The 14,073-nt window shown below is 42.4% G+C and overlaps 1 protein-coding gene across 1 annotated transcript in view; it reads left to right on the top strand.

Moving 5' to 3' along the window:
* The window catches only part of C5H2orf16 (chromosome 5 C2orf16 homolog), a 48,476-nt gene that overhangs the window by 14,106 nt on the left and 20,297 nt on the right, over nt 1-14,073 (top strand). The window lies entirely within an intron of this gene.

Raw genomic sequence — 14,073 nt, 5'->3', positions numbered from 1 at the left:
GTTCATTTTTATTTGAGTGTGACAGAGAGAGAAAGAGACAGAGAGAGAGAGAGAGAGAGAGAGAGAGAGAGAGAGAGAGAATGGGCGCGCCAGGGCTTCCAGCCACTGCTAACGAACTCCAGACGCGTGCGCCCCCTTGTGCATCTGGCTAATGTGGGTCCTGGGGAATCGAGCCTCGAACCGGGGTCCTTAGGCTTCACAGGCAAGTGCTTAACCACTAAGCCATCTCTCCAGCCCGACAATAAATTTTTTAAATATTTATTTTTTTTATTTGAGAGCAAGAGAGAGAAAAAGGCATATATTTAGAGAGAGAGAAGAGACAGATTGAGAATGGGTACACCAAGGCCTCTAGCTGCTGCAAATGAACTCCAGATGTATGCACCCCCTTGTGCATCTGGCTTATGTGGGTCCTGGGGAATCAAACCTGGATCCTTTGGCTTTGCAGGCAAGTGTCTGAACCACTAAGCTATCCCTCTAACCCAACAATGAAATTTACATGAACAAACAGGTTCTTCAATATTGTTTGTGTGACAGAATCACAAAGTTTTTAATTTTTAGAGATTCTATACATAAGACACTAAAAAAATGTTTTTGGTTTAGTCTAATACACGTACTGGGATTTTTAAAACTTTTTTTTTGAGGCAAGCCCAACAGACTGGCCTTTTTTTTTTTTTTTAATCTCATTGAAATCTGTACTTTTGGGGTTTAGGCCTTTTATATTTATGTATTTATTTATTTATTAGAGATGGGGGGAGATAGAGAGAAAGTGAAAAAATGGGCACATCAGGGCCTCTAATCACTGTAAATAAACTCCAGATGCATGTACCACCATGTGCATCTGGCTTTTGTGGGACCTGGAGAAGTGAACCTGGGTCCTCAGGCTTCACAGGCATGTGCCTTAACCATTAAGCCATCTGTCCAGCCCATGGCCTTTTTTTTTTTTTTTTTCTTTTTCCGAGGTAGGGTCTCACTCTAGCACAGGCTAACCTGGAATTCACTCTGTATTCTCAGGGTGGACTCAAACTCATGGTGATCCTTCTACCTCTGCCTCCCAAGTGCTGGGATTAAAGGTGTGTGCCACCATGCCCTGCCTAGACTAGCCTTTTTTTTTTTTTTTAATGCGAGAGTGAGAGTGAGAGAGAAAATGATTGACATACCAGGGCCTCTAGCCACTATAATCGAACTCCAGATGTTTGCATCACCTTGTGCATCTGGCTTACGTGGGATCTGGAGAGTGGAACATAGATCCTCAAGCTTCACAGGCAAGCATGCCTTAACTGCTAAGCCATCTCACCATTCCTAGGATTTTTTTTTTTTTTTTCGAGGTAGGGTATCACTCTAGCACAGGCTGACCTGGAATTCACTATGTAGTCTCAGGGTGGCCTCAAACTCACTGCAATCCTCCTACCTCTGCCTCCCAGGTGCTGGGATTAAAGAAATGTGCCACCACGCCTGCCTTAAAATATTTTTTTTAAAATCTAAAAAAAAAAAAAAAAAAAAAAGGGAGAGAAAGCTCAGTTGGAAAAGTGCTTGCTATGTAATCATGAGGAGTTGAGTCTGGATTCCCAGAACACACATAAAAGCCAGGTATAGTTAATATATGACTGCAATCCTAGTGTTGGAGAAGCAGAGACTGAGAGACTGGAGGCTTACTGGCTAGCTTACCTAGCCAAATCATTCAGTTCTGAGAGTTCTATAAAGACTCTGTCTCAAAAAATAAGGTGAAGAGCTATTGAGGAAGATACCTGATGTTGACCTTTGGCCTCCACATGCACACGTATATGTGTGTCCACATGTATCTGAATGTTCATGCATACCACATGCACACACAAGAATAAAAACAGGGCTGGAGAGATGGCTTAGTGGTTAAAGTGTTTGCCTGCAAAGCCAAAGGATCCCGGTTCAACTCTCCAGGACCCACGTAAGCCAGATGCACAAAGTGGCATATGCATCTGGAGTTCATTTGCAGTGGCTGGAGGCCCTGGCACACTCATTCTCTCCCCCCCCTCTCAAATAAATAAGTAAAATATATTTTTAAAAAAGAATAAAAACAAAGGATATGGGGTGGGAGATATTATACAGAAAGTTTAATATGTCAAAAACTGGGGGCTGGAGAGATGGCTTAGTGGTTAAGGTGCTTGCCTGTGAAGCCAAAGTACCTAGGTTCAATTCCCCAGTATCCATATAAAGCCAGATGCACAAGGTGGCATATGGGTCTGGAGTTGGTTTACAGTGGCTGGAGTCCCTAGTGCACTCATTCTTTCTCTATGTACCTCTGCCTCTCTCTCAAATAAATAAATAAATAGTTTTAAAATGGGGCTAGAGATATGACTCAGCAGTTAAAGGTGCTTGCTTGCAAAATGCAATGGTCTGTATTTGATTCCCCAGTACACATGTAAAGCCAGATGTACAAAGTGACCCTGGTGCCTGGAGTTTTTTGTAGCAAAAGGAGGCCCAGGTAGGCTCATACTCACTCTGCCTGCCTCTTTTTCTCTGTAGCTCTCTCAAATAAGTTATTTTTTAAAAAATGGAACTCATGTGCTGTAGAAATGTATTAGCAGTTAAGGCACTTGCTTATGAAGCCTAAGGGCCCATGTTCGACTCTTCAGATCCCAAGTAAGCCAGATACACAAGGTGCTGCAAGCATGCAAGGTCACACATTCGCCCAAGGTGGTGCACGCATCTTGAGTTCAGTCAGAGAACAAAGAGCCAGAGTAAAGAGCTCCTTATGACTAAAGTTGGGACAATTGAACAACGAAATAACAGTATTGGGCTGTATACAAAGTACAAAGGAAATATAGTCAAATCTATATCATTGAAAAATAAATGGTTAAGAGCTGGAGAGATGGCTGAGCAGTTAAAGGCACTTGCCTGTAAAGCCGAAGAACCCAGCTTTGATTTCTCAGGACCCACATATGCCAGATACACAGGTGGTGCATGCATCTAGAGTTCATTTGCAGTGGCTGAAGGCCTTGGTGTGCCCATTCTCTCACTCTCTCCCTCAGCTTCTTTCTTTCTCTTGCGAATAAAATTTAAAAACTTAAAAAGAAAAATAAGCCAGGTGCAGTGGTGCACATCTTTAATCCTAGCACTCGGGAGGCAGAGATAAGAGGATCACCGTGAGTTTGAGGCCACCCTGAGACTACATAATGAATTCCAGGTCAGCCTGGGCCAGAGTGAGACCCTACCTTGAAAAACCAAAATAATAATAATAATAATAATAAAATAAAAAAGTAAATAAAAATAAAATAAATAAATGATTAGCTGGGTGTGGTGGTACATGCCTTTAATCCCAGCACTTGGGAGGCAGAGGTAGGTTGATCACCGAGAGTTCGAGGCCACCCTGAGACCACACAGTGAATTTCACATCAGTGTGAAACCAGAGTGAGACCATACCTCAAAAAATAAATAAATAAATAAACAATTAAATAAATGAAGTACTGAGGGGAGACAAATCTCTCTCACACCAGAGCTCCAAATATTTTTACCTATACCTCCCTTAAGCAAATGGAACTTAATCACACCACTATTCCACACCTCTAGTAAGGGTCATATTTAGGGGCCACTTCCAAAATATGGACAGAGGAAGAAAGTTTACAATGGAAACGTGGCACATATTACCCCAACCAAGCAATTGAGATTAGTATCACCAGTTGCCATCATGTCTCTCCTGATATGATGTAATGAGAACCTAAGGACTAGGGATATTGTTCAGTGGTTGAGCACTTGCCTCAAGTACACAGGGCTCTGGGTTTAGTCCCTGGAATTGAAAGATGAGTCCTAAGTACAACATGGTATCTTAGCATGGATTTTGGACATTGGTGGGAAAATACAAAATCCAAATGAACCTCGGAATTCAGCTAATAGTAAATATACCAATGTTTTTATTTTATTTTATTTTTGAGGTAGGGTCTCACTCTAGCCCAGGTTGAGCTGGAATTCACTATGTAGTCTCAGGGTGGCGTTGAACTCATGGCAATCCTCCAATCTCTGCCTCCTGAGTGTTGGGATTAAAGGCGTGTACCACCATGCCCAGTTCAGGACTTATGTTTTAAGAACAAAAATGAAGCTGGGCATGTTGGCATATGCCTTTAATTCCAGCACTCAAGAGGCAGAGGTAGGAAGATTGCAGTGAGTTTGAGGCCACTGTGACACAACATAATGAATTCCAGGTCAGTCTGGGCTAGAGGGAAACTGTACTTCAAAAAAAAGAAAGAAACTTTCAGTGCTAATCTTCCCTCAGAATTCCAGGCTGGTCTTCAAGAAGCACTGTCACATAATGTTGCAGTGCCCATTATGATGTCACATGGATCCTCAACTTGGAGGCAGAAACTCTTTGGCTGAGCAAGAGGGGCATGGGCTTGAGTAATGGCACTAATTTGGGGACTGGCTATTCCCCTGCCAGTACATCTCGGACTTCTACTTTTTGGTTTCGTTGTTTGTGGCATTTGGGTACTATTGCCTAGGTACTGGAGCCAGAAGCAGGTAGCTGCCAAGACAGAGGTATGTGAGGTAACTCTCTCTTGAAACTCACTGTTCTTAGACGTTGAAACTATAGAAATGTTGATACTTTGGACCCTGGGAATAATTGGATGGAGGGGAGGGTGGAGTTAAGACAGTGCCACAGATGTCCTTCTCAATTCATTTCAAGAGTATGAACGACACTGAGGAAGAATTACTGAATGCACTGGACACTGAGGAAGACTAAGGCACCATCCCAGGCTAGGAGCTTGGGATGAAGTGGGGAACACATTCAGATACATACATACAACTCAAGGAAAGAGAATGTGACCAGTTAAGAGAGGTTAGGCTGGCGGTTGCACACGAGTGGTACAGTGAGCTTTCTTTTCCTGTGTATGGAGCTAGGTTTTTATTTTTCTTTATTTTTATTTTTTAATTTTATTCTTTATTTATTTGAGAGTGACAGACAGAGAAAAAGGCAGAGAAGGCAGAGAGAGAGAGAGAAAGAGAGAGAGAATGGGCACATCAGGGCCTCTAGCCACCGCAAATGAACTCCAGATGTATGCGCCACCTTGTGCATCTGGTTTACGTGAGTCCTAGGGAATCGAGCTACATGGGTTCTGGGGAATTGAGCCTCAATCTGGGATCCTTAGGCTTCACAGGCAAGTGCTTAACTGCTAAGCCATGTCTCCAGCCCAGGTGATGGGTTTTTAATTAACTCATCAATTAATTATTCTTTTTGAGGTGAGGTTTTACTCTAGTCCATGTAATCTGGAACTCACTCAGTAGCCCTAGGCCAGCCTCCAATTCACAACATTACTCCTACCTCTGTCTCTGGGTTTAAAGGTGTGCATCACCAGCTTGGTGCTGGTGTTTGGCTCAGGGCCTTGTGCACATGAAGCAAGTGCTGTGCTGTTGAGTGAACTCAGTGAATCTCTAAAACAGCCTTTGGAGCAGCATGGACTTGAGGTGGGCTTCAGAGGAAGGGAAGGATTTTGAGATGAATGATGAGGGTGGATTGCCAAAAGAAAAAGAGTGAATCAATAGAAGACAGGGGAACAAGTGCTGAATATGTTCTAGGAGACGTGAGGCCACCAGTCTGGGTGATCTGAAGAAAAACAGAAATGAGAGAAGGGGTTTGTTACATTGGGGGACCTGGTGTGATAGTCACATTGTGAAGAGGGTTTTGAATGCCAGAGTGATAACGATGGCTCTGTATTATAGTTGAAATACATCAAAATTTTGTGTTTGCATTTTTAAGGCAGGGTCTCACTGTAGCCTGGGCTGACCTGAACAAACTTTGTTGTTTACGCTGGCCTTGAATTTATGATGATCCTCTATTTTAGCCCCCTGAATGCTGGGATTATAGTGTGAGCCACCACACCTGGCTGATCTCAAAGATTTTTTTTTTCAAGGTAGGGTCTTGCTCTAGCTCAGGCTGATTTGGAATTCACTATGTAGTCTCAGGGTGACCTTGAACTCATGGCGATGATTGTCTGCTGGGATTAAAGACGTGCGCCACCATGCCCGGCTTGGCCTCAAAGATTTTTAAAGGCAGATCTGAACTTGAGAGCAATGGTTCTCAAACTTTAACATGTGCACAAATTACCTACAGGGTGAAACAAAGCAGATTCTGATTTAAGGAATCTGGGATAAAGGTTGAAGACTTTCTCTTTCATTCTCCCTCCCTCTCCCTTCCCTTCCCTTTCCCTCCCTCCTTCCCTTTTATCTTCCTTAAGCTAGAGCGTCAGGTTGCCCTACAACTCAGTAGATAGTCCAGGCTGATGTTGAATCCATGGCAGTCCTCCAGTCTCCTGAGTGCTAGGACTGAAGTCCTGCATTTGTAAGAACAAACTTCCAGGTGACATCACCAGTGTTGGACCAAGGACCATGTTTTGAACAGTGCAGTGAATCCCCATGGCAGTTCCATGGCTGGGTGGGCAGGCCTGGGGAAATAAAATAACCTGAGCACTAAGGTAGGAAAGAGGGTATGGATTCATCTCCCAGATATTTATCACTCCCACACTATATACACTCCTTTGGGCAGATAGATGCAACGGTGAATGCAAGAAAAAAAATCTCTATTCTCGAGGTTGTTGAAGAAAGCGGGCAGGGGGTGAGTGCTGAGTCTTGGAGGTCAGGCTGAGGTAGGGGAAGGCACATGGAAGTGGTGTAGTGAGCCTAGCATGTATAAGGTTTGATTCTCAGCACTGAAAAGAAAAGGTGGGGGATATAATGAATTTTCATAGATTGATCACCCAGCTTCAATTCTCTTTTGAAAAATATTTTTACTGGGCTGGGGGGATAACTGAGCACATAAGGGTGCTACTTACAAAGCTATGCGCCAGGATTCAATTCCCAGTACCCACGAGAAGCCAGATGCACAATGTGGTGCATGCATGTGGAGTTCTCTGTAGTGCTGGGAGTAAAGGCATGTGTGCCACCGCCAGGCAGTAGCTTAGGGTTTTTTTGTTTGTTTGTTTCCATTTTTGTGTTGCAGTCAACATTTTGCTGATCAAATGTTGTGTGATTTGGCACATGACATTTTTTTTTACCTTTTGTATTTCCTGCAAATGAGTGCTGTGGTTTGAATTGGATTTATGCCAGCCAAAACTCATAGAAATTAGAAATTTGCTTGCCAAGGTAACAGTGCTGGGAAGTGAGGCCTTTAAAAGTGATTAATGCCAGGTGTAGTGGTGCACGCCTTTAATCTCAGCATTCCAGAGGCAGAGGTAGGAGGACTGTCATGAGTTTGAAGCCAGCCAGAGACTATATAGAGAATTCCAGGTCAACCTGGGCTAGAAAGTGAGTGATTAATGTCTTTCTTGTTATTACTAGACTGGGTAAATTCTCACTATCTGAGAACTAGACGCCTGGGGCTAGGCTCATAGGCTAATTCCATGCTCTTAGACTTCCAGAACCTTGAGCCAAAATATATTTGTTTCCTTTATAAATTAACCAGTCACAAGTATTCTGTTGTAGCAACAGAAAATGTGCCAAGAGCAGCTAGCTGGGCATGGTGGCACACGCCTTTAATTCCAGCACTTGAGAGGCAGAGGTAGAAGGATTGCTATGAGTTCAAGGCCACCCTGAGAATACATAGTGAATTCCAGGTCAGTCTGGGCTAGAGTGAAAATCTACCAAAAAAAAAAAAAAAAAAAAAAGTGCCAAAACAAAGAGGAAGTTGCAACTTTATTGGAATTAGTGTTTTGAGGCGAGAGAAGAGACACTTCACAGGTGATGATAATCATCAGGAAGCATGTAATATCTGGTTTGGTGTAGTACTTTCTCTTATTTATTTATTTTAATTTAATTTATTTTTGGGTTTTCGAGGTAGGGTCTCACTCTAGCTCAGGCTGACCTGGAATTCACTATTAGTCTCAGGGTGGCCTGTAACTCATGGCAATCCTCCTACCTCTGTCACCTGAGTGCTGGGATTAAAGGTGTGTGCCACCATGCCTGGCTTATTTTTTAATTTTTAAAAATATTTTATTTGGGCTGGAGAGATGACTTAGCAGTTAAGTGCTTGCCTGTGAAGCCTAAGGACCCTGGTTTGAGGCTCGATTCCCCAGGACCCATGTTAGTCAGATGCACAAGGGGGTGCACGCATCTGGAATTTGTCTGCAGTGGCTGGAAGCCCTGGCACGTCCATTCTCTCTCTCTCTCTGCCTCGTTCTTTGTCTCTCTCAAATAAATTAAAAAAAGTTTATTTGGGGCTGGAGAGGTGGCTTAGCGGTTAAGCACTTGCCTGTGAAGCCTAAGGATCCCGGTTCAAGGCTCGATTCCCCAGGACCCACGTTAGCCAGATGCACAAGGGGGCGCATGTGTCTGGAGTTCATTTGCAGTGGCTGGAGGCCCTGGCACGCCCATTCTCTCTCTCATCTCTCTCTGTCTGCCTCTTTCTCTGTCACTTTCATCTCTCTCTGTCTGCCTCTTTCTGTCTGTCACTTTCAAATAAGTAAACAAAAAACTAAAAAATATATTTTATTTATTTATTTATGAGAGAGAGAGAAAGAAAGAGGCAGACAGAGAGAGATAAGAGAGACAATGGGAGCGCCAGGGCCTCCACTTACTGTAAACAAACTCTAGATGCATGTCCCACTTTGTGCATCTGGCTTATGTGGGTCCTGGGAAATTGAACCTTATCTTTTAAAATGCTAAGAATTAAACTCAGGGTCTCATGTATGCTAGGCAAGCACTCCCCCACTAAACTATATCCCTATCTCTGGCATTTTAGCATTTTGAATGTCATTTTCTAAAGGATGCTAAAAATTGGATATACGACAGATTTTTCCATATTGACCTTTTCCTTAGAGACTTAACTAAGTTTGCTTCCTTATCAATTCAAATTTTGTATCAGTGGGCTTTTGGAATGTTCTGTACAATCATATTATATGCAAGTAACAACAATTGTATTTTTCCTCTCTAATATTTATTTATTTATTTACACGTTGGTAGAGGGGGCACTAGAGCCTCTTAATACTACAAACAAATGCCAGACACTTACACCGCTTTTGTGGGTGTTGTCCTGCTTACATGGGTGGCTTGGAAATTGAATCTGGGCCTGCAGGCTTTGCAAACAAGTGCCTTTAACTACAGTGTCATCTCCCCAGCCCCTTTCTAACCTTTTTTTTTTTTCGAGGTAGGGTCACATTCTAGCTCAGGCAGACCGGAATTTACTATGTAGTCTCAGGGTAGCCTCCAACTCTTGGCAATCCTCCTATCTCTGCCTTCCAAGTGCTGGGATTAAAGGTTCATGATGTTGGTTCTGGTAGTTTTTGCTAATATTTTGCTTTAGGGTTTTTTAAAATTTCTTTACATGAAAGATATTAACCTATAATTTTTCTTTTTGATAAGGTCTTAGTTAGATTTTAGAATCAAGAATCTAGGGCTAGAGAGGTGGCTTAGCAGTTAAGGCACATGCCTATGAAACCTAAGAACCCAGGTTTGATTCTCCAGGTCCCATGTAAGCCAGATGCACATGGTGGCACATGCATCTGGAGTTTGTTTGCAGTGGCTAGAGGCCCTGGTGTGCCCATTCTCTCTCTCTTTTTCTCCCTCTCTCTGTCTCTAATAAATAAATAAATAAAAATAAAATCTTTAACAAAAAGATTAGCCTGGCCTCCTAAAGTAGAAGCAGAGAAGCTAGCTCTCTTTTCCATCTCACTAGCATAAGAGATACCCCTAACACTCATGAAGTTAAAAGAGTTTTAAAACTGTGCTTTGTATCAGGAGCATGGACCCCATTGTTCTCCAGGATAATATACACAGACATGCACACACACACACACACATATGCACACATTGGAGGAACAGAAACTGAATTTAATATTTTTGTTTATTTATTCATTTAAGAGAGACACAGAGAGAGACAAAGAAAGAAGCAGATAGAGAGAATTGGTACACTAGTGCCTTCAGCCACTGAAAATGAACTCCAGATGCATGCACCACCTTGTGCATCTGGCTTACATGGGTAATGGGGTATGGAACCTGGGTCCTTAGGCTTTGCAGGCAAGTGCCTTAACCATTAAGCAATCTCTCCAGCCCAGGAACTGAATTTTAGTTCAAGGCTCACATAGTTCTGAAATCCATAGAACAAACTGAAACTCAGGAGACAGCTGGTCTCTTATAGTCTTGAGTGCAACATCTGCAGGACAGGACAGGTTGTACATTCAGATAGACTTGCTGTGTTTCAGTCTTAAGGAAGAACTCCTTGCTCCTCAGGAGATTTTAGCCTCTTCTCTTAAGGCATTCCGCTGATTAAATGATGCCCACTCACAATATGGATGGCAATCTGCTTTACCGTGTACTGATTCTAAATGTTAATCACATCCAAAATGAGTGTCTTGGAAACATCTAGACTAATGTATGACTAAACAATGGGGTACCATAGCTAGTCAAGTTGACATAAAATAAATCATCAAAATCCGCCTCCACCACTCCACTCTTAAAGAGTTTTATAGTTTTAGCACTTACACTGAAGTCTTTATTCTATCTTGAATTAATTTTCGAGTATGGTGTGAGGCAAGAATGCATCTTCAAGCTGGGGAAATGGTTTGGTGGTTAAAGACACTTCCATGCAAAACTTGACAGCCTGTGTTCAATTCCCCAGTACAATGTAAAGCCAGATGCACAAAGTGCAACATGCATCTGAAGTTTGTTTACAGAGACAGCAGGCCCTGGCATTGTGCTTATTCTCTTTCTGTCAAATAAATACATTTTTTCTTGTTCGAGGTAGGGTCTCACTCCAGCCTAGGCTGACCTGGAATTCATTATGTAGTGTCTGGCTGGCCTTAAACTCACAGTGATCCTCCTATTCTGCCTCCTGAGTACTGGGATTAAAGGTGTGTGCCACCATGCCTTGCTTAAGAATGTGTTTTTTTGTTTTTTTTAAGCTGGGCGTGGTGGTGCAACCTTTAATCCCAGCATTTGGGAGGCAGAGGTAGGAAGATCGCCATGAGTTCAAGGCCACCCTGAGACTGCATAGCGAATTCTAGGTCAGCCTGGGCTAGGGCGAGACCCTACCTTGAAAAACCAAAAAAAGAAAAAAATAATAATATTCTTTTTTAACATGTTAATAAATTATTTCTTTATTGTTTTTAAATTAAATTGAATTTTATTTCATTTATTTAAAAGATATTCATTAGCCAGGCATGGTGGTGCATGCCTTTAATCCCAACACTCAGGAGGCAGAAGTAGGAGGATTGCTATCTGTTTGAGGCCACCCTGAGACTACATAGTGAATTCCAGGTCAGCCTGGGCTACAGCGAGACCCTACCTTGAAAAACCAAAAATAAATAAATAAATAAAAATAAGTTTGTTGGACTGGAGAGATAGATGGCTTAGCAATTAAGGTGTTTGCCTGCAAAGCTAAAGGACCTAAGTTTGATTCTGCAGGAACCATGTAAGGCAGATGCACAAGGTGGCACATGTGTCTGGAGTTTGTTTGCAGTGGCTGAAGGTCCTGGCACATCCATTCTTTCCTCTCTCTCTCTATGCCTCTTTTTCTCTCTCTAAAATAAATAAAAAATAGAAATATTTATTTATTTGAGAGGGAGGCTTGGAAACAAGTACCTATAATCTCTGAGCCACCTCTTCAGCTCTTTATTTTATTTATTTATTGAATTTAAAAATTTATTTATTTGAGAGAGAGAGAGAGAGAGAATGAATGGGTGTACCAGGGCCTCCATCCATGGGAAATGAACTCCAGATGCATCTGCCACATTGTGCATCTGCTTACATGGGTCCTAAGGAATCAAACCAGGGTCTTTTTACTTCACAGGCAAATGCCTTAACTGCTAAACCATCTCTCCAGCCTGTTATTTATTTTTGAGGCAGGATCTCACTCTAGCTCAGGTTGACTTGGAATTCACTGTGTATGTCAGGCTGGCCTCAAACTCACAGCAATCCTCCTACCTCAGCTTCCTGAATGCTGGGATTAGAAATGTGTGCCACCATGCCCAGTCTCTAGTTTTATTTTACTTTCAAATTTTATTTATTTATTTGTAGGGAGAGAGAATAGGTGCACCAGGGTCTCTTGCCACTGCAAATGAACTCCAGATGCATCACTTTGTGCATCTGGCTTTGCGAGCAAGCACCTTAACTGCTGAGCCAATCTCTCTAGCCCTAACTTTATTTTGTTTATTTTGGGTTTTGGAGGTAGAGTTTCACTCTAGCCCAGGCTGACCTGGAATTCACTATATATTCTTGAATTGGCCTCAAAGTCACAGTGATCCTCCTACCTCTGCTTCCCCAATGCTGGGATTAAAGGCATACACTACCACACTTGGCTATTTATTTATTTATTTGTTTTTTGAGGTAGGGTCTCACTAGCCCAGGCTGACCTGGAATTCACTATGTAGTGTCAGGGTGGCCTTGAACTCACGAAGATCCTCCTACCTCTGCCCCCCAAGTGCTGGGATTAAAGGTGTGCACCACCGCGCCCGGCTGATTGACAATTTTTATACATGTACATTATATTTCGATCATAATGCCCTCCTGTTACCTTCTTTTGTCTCCTTCCTTATCCCCTTTCCACCAAACCCATTCTTTTCTAGTCATCTATTTTTTTTACCTGTTTCTCTCTCTCTCTCTCTCTCTCTCTCTGTGTGTGTGTGTGTGTGTGTGTGTGTGTGTCCCATTGAGTTTAATTAGAGTTGCCTGAGTGAACATGAATGGGGGTTATTTACCAGAGCACATGAAATTTACCAGTGGCTCCATCACTGCAGAAAATGTTCCCCTCTCCCCCAGCAACCATTAGCTGTTAATAACTCTTCAGGGAGGCATGAGGTCCTCACACCTTCCTCTATCATCCATGACCTAATGTTGAGCTCAATATTGAATGAATTGTATGCATATAATGACAGAAGCTTCAAGATCATGGATGCAATGTTTCTGTGTCATGTCCAGAAGACAGCATTGTACAGTACTGCTCTCCACCCTCTGGTTCTTACATTCTTTTTACTCCTTTCACAATGTTCCCTGAGCCTTGGAGAGGGGACATACATGTCTCATTTAGTGCTGAGCACTCCATAATGACTTTTTCTCTGGACTTGATGAATTCAGACTCTCCTCAGTTGTCACCACCAACTGTCCCTCCCCACCCCAAAGTTTCTCTAACCATAGGTGAGAGCAGCACTAATCTATGGGCATAAAGATAAATATTTAAAGGATTATTTGATGGGTACAATGTAAACATTTAGCCAAAAAACAGTAGTAGTTTTCCTCTAAGGCTTATGACCTCCTTAGCCATAGGTTTTGGTTTTTTTTTTTTTGTTTCTTTATTTTTGTGTTTTGAAGTAGGGTCTCACTCTAGCCCTGGGTGATCTGGAATTTACTATATAGTCTCAGGTTGGCCTTGAACTCATGGTAATCCTCTTATCTCTGCTTCTTAATTGCTAGGAATTAAGGTGTGTGCCACTATGCCCAACTGAGCTATAGATTTTTAAAACTTTTTATTTTATTTTATTTGGAGAGAAAGAGAGAGAGAGAGAGAGAGAGAGAGAGAGAGAGAGAGAGAGAGAGGGAGGGAGGGAGGGAGGGAGGGAGAGAGAGAGGGAGGGAGGGAGGGAGGGAGAGAATGGGCATGCCAGGGCCTCCAGCAGTACAAACAAACTCCAGACACATAGTCCACCTGTGCATCTGGCTTATGTGGGTCCTGGGGAATTGAACCTGGGTCCTTTAGCTTTGCAGGCATGTGCCTTGACGGCTAAGCCATCTTTCCAGTCCGCCATAGATTTTTGACCAGGTTTTCAGAACCAGGCTTGAATTCCCTTCTATAGAGTAAGTCCCAAATCCAATTAGAAAGCAATGCACTCGGGAGGCAAAGGGAGTAAGATCGCCAGGAGTTAGAGGCCACCCTGAGGTTACATAGTGAATTCCAGGTCAGCCTGAGCTGGAGTGAGACCCTACCTTGAGAAGACAATAAATAAATAAAAAAAGAATAAATAAAATAAAATAAAAAAGAAAGAAATAAGGAAAGAAAGCAGTTGATCATCCCCATAAAAGTTACACCTTGATTGCTCCAGTGGGTACATCTTGTCTGAGTTTGATTTTATTTTTTAAATATTTTATTTATTATTTATTTGCAAGGAGAGAGAGACAAGGACCTCT

The sequence above is a fragment of the Jaculus jaculus genome, chromosome 5, assembly GCF_020740685.1.
Source record: "Jaculus jaculus isolate mJacJac1 chromosome 5, mJacJac1.mat.Y.cur, whole genome shotgun sequence".
NCBI lineage: Eukaryota > Metazoa > Chordata > Mammalia > Rodentia > Dipodidae > Jaculus > Jaculus jaculus.
The sequence above is the reverse complement of the archived record's forward strand: the minus strand, read 5'-3'. Positions and strand labels throughout refer to the sequence as shown.